We start from the raw sequence: 4,828 nt of genomic DNA, 5'->3' as shown, positions 1-4,828 counted from the left end.
GTCAACTGCTGCTGCTGCAACATCAATTTCAAAAAAAAATGATTTTTTCTCTCTCTCACTCTCTTTCACCCCCATCACCGCCACTCTCCCTCTCATATCTCTCCCTTTTCTTGCCCCGACGACTCCTCTCCCCCCCCCCCTCCCCTCCCACCGACTGGCTACACCAGCAACCACCGATGACCTCCAGCCGGCGTCTGGTGAGCCTCAAGCAGCGGCAAGGTATGAGAGAGAAAAATGGGTCCTAAACTTTGAATGTTCGCATCCAGTGATCCCAAAGTCCGATTGGAGTGATTCCAGCAGCTATGAACTCCTAATAGAGAGTTCTTTTAGATGAGACCAGCCTTGCTGGATTTTATAGCTGTTTTCTGCGCCGACGAGGAGAGATAAAATCAATTTTTTTTTTTACTTTTTGATGAGATTTTCGACAATCCGACTGTTGGATCGACGATCCAAGACCACCTATAGACTCAGGAGGAGGAGAGGAATATTTTGGTGTGACCAGTTCAGGCAAATGTTGCAGGCGACCAGAGGCTGGCCACCGTGCGTGATGGTTCCAGCAATCTTTGGGAATGATTCAACTTCCAGAGACTTTCTCATAAATTTTTGAAATTTTTAAGACACAGATAAGCTTTGGGTATGATTATTTTCATTATTTCTTAGTTTGCGGTGCTTAAATACAGTGTTTCTTAAACAGGAAAAATTAGAGAAAAATTTTAAGAAAAATATGTGATGAAAGTAAAATTATTTGGAGATGTTTTATGGTATTTGTTGAATTTTTAAGTGATTGTAGAATATTTTTGAAAAATATATGTGAATTTTAGTTAGATTTTTAGTATCTGAGTATATAAGATTATCTGGATTTATGGTATTTAAATTTTATATGATTGGTTAAAGCTTGAGGATGGAAAGTTAAATATATGAATGTTGATTTGGGTTGAATTAGAAACATATTAGCTGTTGAGAACTTATGAAATTGAGTAATATTCTTGAATAAAAATTCATAAAATATTCATGGGTGATTAGAAAATTACAATTCCTTTTGTGAAAGCTTTATAACCTTATTAAGGACCGCGGGGCAAAATTTTAGAATTTTTAGAGCTTATTTGAATGGTTTTTTATAAAATATCAATTATAGAAACTAAATCGTAATTTTTCAACTTTATTACTATTGTCTGTTTTGGAGGGCCTAGGAGGGGCCATATGACGTTGATGAGATATGATTGTGGAAATTAAGATTTAGAAGTGTTATTTGAATCTTTTTGTAGGTTGGGTAGGTCCTAGGTATGGGGAAAACTCTGCCGAATTTTTTGCATAAATTAAGATGTGTTGCCTCTTTAAATTTATTTTTATTTAAATTAGCACTAATAAATTCACAATAAAATTATGTAGGTAATCAAAGTCAACCATCTTCCTTCACCCAACCTCTACAGTATTCTCTGGTGTACTGTGAGTAACATATTAATTTTAATTATAATTTCAATATTATTATATGTTCAGTCATGCCCATGCATCACTTATATTGTATTCTTAATTGATGAAGTGCCATTGATGTTGTTTATGGTAATTTGGAGTAGTGTGCGTGCGTTAGCGTGCGTGTGGTATTGGATATGGATAGGACGGGTAGACGCGACTTGAGAGACACTCGTTGAGACCCGGTCCTTTATGAATAAGTCAGGGTAGGCACGGCTCGAGATAATCTCGCTGGCCTCCGTATTTGGTTTATCAAGCGAAGGCCCGGCTTGATAGATATTCGCTGGCAGTGGTTAGATTAAGATAGCTGTATAGGGGATCAGCTCCCATATATATACTTTTTGAACATTATTGGGTGTGTGAGCGCTCCAAATTACCTTTTTACTGTTATGATGTGATGTGTATGAAAATTTCGATGGTGTTGCATTCCACTCCTTAGGATGCATTAGCTCTATGTAGCTATAGAAATTATAGTTAAAATTGGTATTTTACTCTCTGAGTCAAACGCTCACTCCTGTCACGACCCAACCTATGGGCCGGACCGGCACTAGGACCTGGGCCAGCTTAAAGCCCCCGAGGCCCGTAGTAAGCCTAACTATTCCTCAAATCCATAACCAGGCCCACAATTTAGGCCCAATATGCATATAAAATAATTTAAATCAAACTGTTATAATTTCATTTCGACCAACTTAGCCAGAAATTTTGAAACTAAAATCGGGAGCCAGCTCAACCCTGTTACCTCATTTACAAACTGTTTAAATACCATACAAATTTTCATTTATTAATCTTAAAAATTTAAGTTCACACAACCTCTACCAAGGTCCACACTATTTCTAACACATGCGGAGTTCTAGATTTTTAATTTAGAAAAGATAGTAAAACAATTAAATAATTGACGTTAAACCTGCGAGGAAGAAAACAGGTTGCTCTGTAAAATAACTCCTCCTGTGGCCTGTAAAAATTTTTGAACAGGAGTGAGCGTTCGACTCAGAGAGTAAAATATCAATTTTAACCATAATCTCTATAACTATCTAGAACTAATGCACCCTGTAGAGTGAAATACAACATCAACAACATTTTCACATCATAACATCAAAAGGTAATTTGGAGCACTCACACACCTGTAGTATCAATCATAACATATGGGGTGATCCTATACGACTCTCTTAAATCCAACTGGTGCGGCCAATTACTCAAGCTCGGACTTCCACTTAATAACCAAATCGAGGGTCCCAGAATTACTCAAGCGTGACTACCCCTCGAAGGATCGGGTCCCAATTACTCAAGCGTGGATCGCCGTCCTATCCATAGTCCACACCACATCACACGCACGCCAACGCACGCACACTGCTCCAAATTACCACAACAACATACATGGCACTTTAACATTTATCAATGCATCATAAATCGTGCCTAGAGTTTAACTACATAAATATATGCATATAAGTGATGCATGGGCATGCTTGAACATATAATAATATCGAAATTACAATTAAAATTAATATTCTACTCACTGTACACCGATGACTATTGTGGCTGCTGGATGCAGAAAATAGCTGACATCGATCACCTAATAATTAAATTATAAATTTATTAGTACTAAGTTAAGATAAAACTCTAAAGAGGCAATAGACAGCCTAATTCATACCGAAAATCCGGCAGAGTCTCCCCTATACCTGGGACCTACCCAACCTGCAAAAATGCTCAAATAACACTTCTAAATTCTCAATTCCCACAATCACATCTCATCAATATCACATGGCCCCTCCTGGGCCCTCCAAATCGACAATACTCAAAATCTTGAAAATTACGTTTTAGTCCCTATAATTGACATTTTTCAAAAATCCACTCAAACAAGCTCTAAAAATTCTAAAATTTTGCCCCGCGGTCCTTAATAATATTATAAGGCTATTGCAAAATGAATTGAAATTTTCTAGTCACCCATGAATATTTTATTCAAGAATTTTACTCAATTCCATAAGTTTCCAACAGCTAACATATTCCTAATTCAACCCAATTAAATATTCACATATTTAAACCTCCATCCTCAAGCTTCAACCAATTATATAAAATTTAATTATCTTAATTTCAATTAATCTTATATGCCCACATGCTAAAAATATAACTAAAATCCATCCATATTTCTCAAAAATATTCTACGATCACCCAAAAATTCAACTAACACCATAGAATATCTCCAAATAATTTTACTTTCATCATATATTTTTCTTAGAATTTTTCTCCAATTTTTCCTGTTTAAGAAACACTGTATTTATGCTCCACAGACAGAGAAATAATAAAAATTGTCTTACCCGAAGTTTATCTGTGTCCCAAAAATTCCAAAAATTTATGAGGAAGCCTCTGGAAGTTGAACCATCTCCATAGCTCATCGGGCCACCGCCGGCACCACTGCGCACGGTGGCCGGCCGCCGGTCACCGGCGACATTTGCCGGATCTGATCATAACTCGATGTTCCTCTCCTCTTCCTCAGTCCATATGTGGTCTCGGATCGTCGATCCAACGGTCGGATCGTCGTAGATCTGACGAAAAAGCTTGAAAAACCCGAAACTTCTCTCCTCCATATCTCACTCATCCGACCTCCATTTGCTTCAAAATTGGTGTCAAAAGAAAGCTCTCGGAACAAGCTTTCCAACGCCACCGGAATCGCCTCGATCGGACGTCGGAATCGCGCCGGAAAGCCGCTGCCCACTGTGCGCGCGTTTTCTCTCTCCTCTCCCTCTCTCTGCCGCCGTTTCTAGTGGTCCTGGTGGTCGCCGGAGGGTCGCCGGCCGGTCACCGGAGAAAGGAAGAAGAAGAAGAGAGGGAAGGAAAGGGAGAGAAGAGAAATGGGGTTTTTAATAAATGTTAGCGATGTGATGGGAAACCCATTGTCACGCATGCTGATCGAATCACTTTCAATTTTTTTTTTTTTTTTTTTCAGGGTTGTTACATTCTTCCCCCCTTAAGAAAAATTCGTCCTCGATTTTTCGAATAAACAAGAAATATGGAAAAGAAGATTATCGGAACAAGTGCAATCATTACTCCTCCAGCTATGCAGAGATGGGTAAAACATTTATTCTTCAAACTCTTCGTATATTATATATGGCATTCTACCGCCCTCTGATTCTACTATAGTGTCCTATTTGTCATCATCTCTTTCTAGAGATGCTCTTATCTCGTAACTATTCATTGACCATTTTTCTGACATTTTAAGTATTCGCTATACCTCACTGTTCTTGACTTAATGTCTCATAACTTCAATCAACTTTAGTGCTTACCTCACTTTTATTACGCCCCAACATGTCTCTTGGTGACTTCAGCCATCATTTCTTCGTTTTAATAATCTCTGTTTTCCCCA

At 38.2% G+C, this 4,828-nt stretch overlaps 1 long non-coding RNA gene across 1 annotated transcript; it reads right to left on the bottom strand.

Annotated features, from left to right (window-relative positions):
* Window positions 1–2,225: 2,225 nt before the first annotated feature.
* On the bottom strand, window positions 2,226–4,175 carry LOC131174459 (uncharacterized). The gene is made up of 3 exons (XR_009144763.1): window positions 3,783–4,175; window positions 2,985–3,040; window positions 2,226–2,422 (listed from the first exon to the last, which is right to left on the bottom strand). It is a non-coding gene; the product is annotated as an uncharacterized LOC131174459 (long non-coding RNA).
* Window positions 4,176–4,828: the final 653 nt, after the last annotated feature.

This window comes from Hevea brasiliensis, chromosome 16, assembly GCF_030052815.1.
Source record: "Hevea brasiliensis isolate MT/VB/25A 57/8 chromosome 16, ASM3005281v1, whole genome shotgun sequence".
Lineage (NCBI taxonomy): Eukaryota > Viridiplantae > Streptophyta > Magnoliopsida > Malpighiales > Euphorbiaceae > Hevea > Hevea brasiliensis.
The sequence above is the reverse complement of the archived record's forward strand: the minus strand, read 5'-3'. Positions and strand labels throughout refer to the sequence as shown.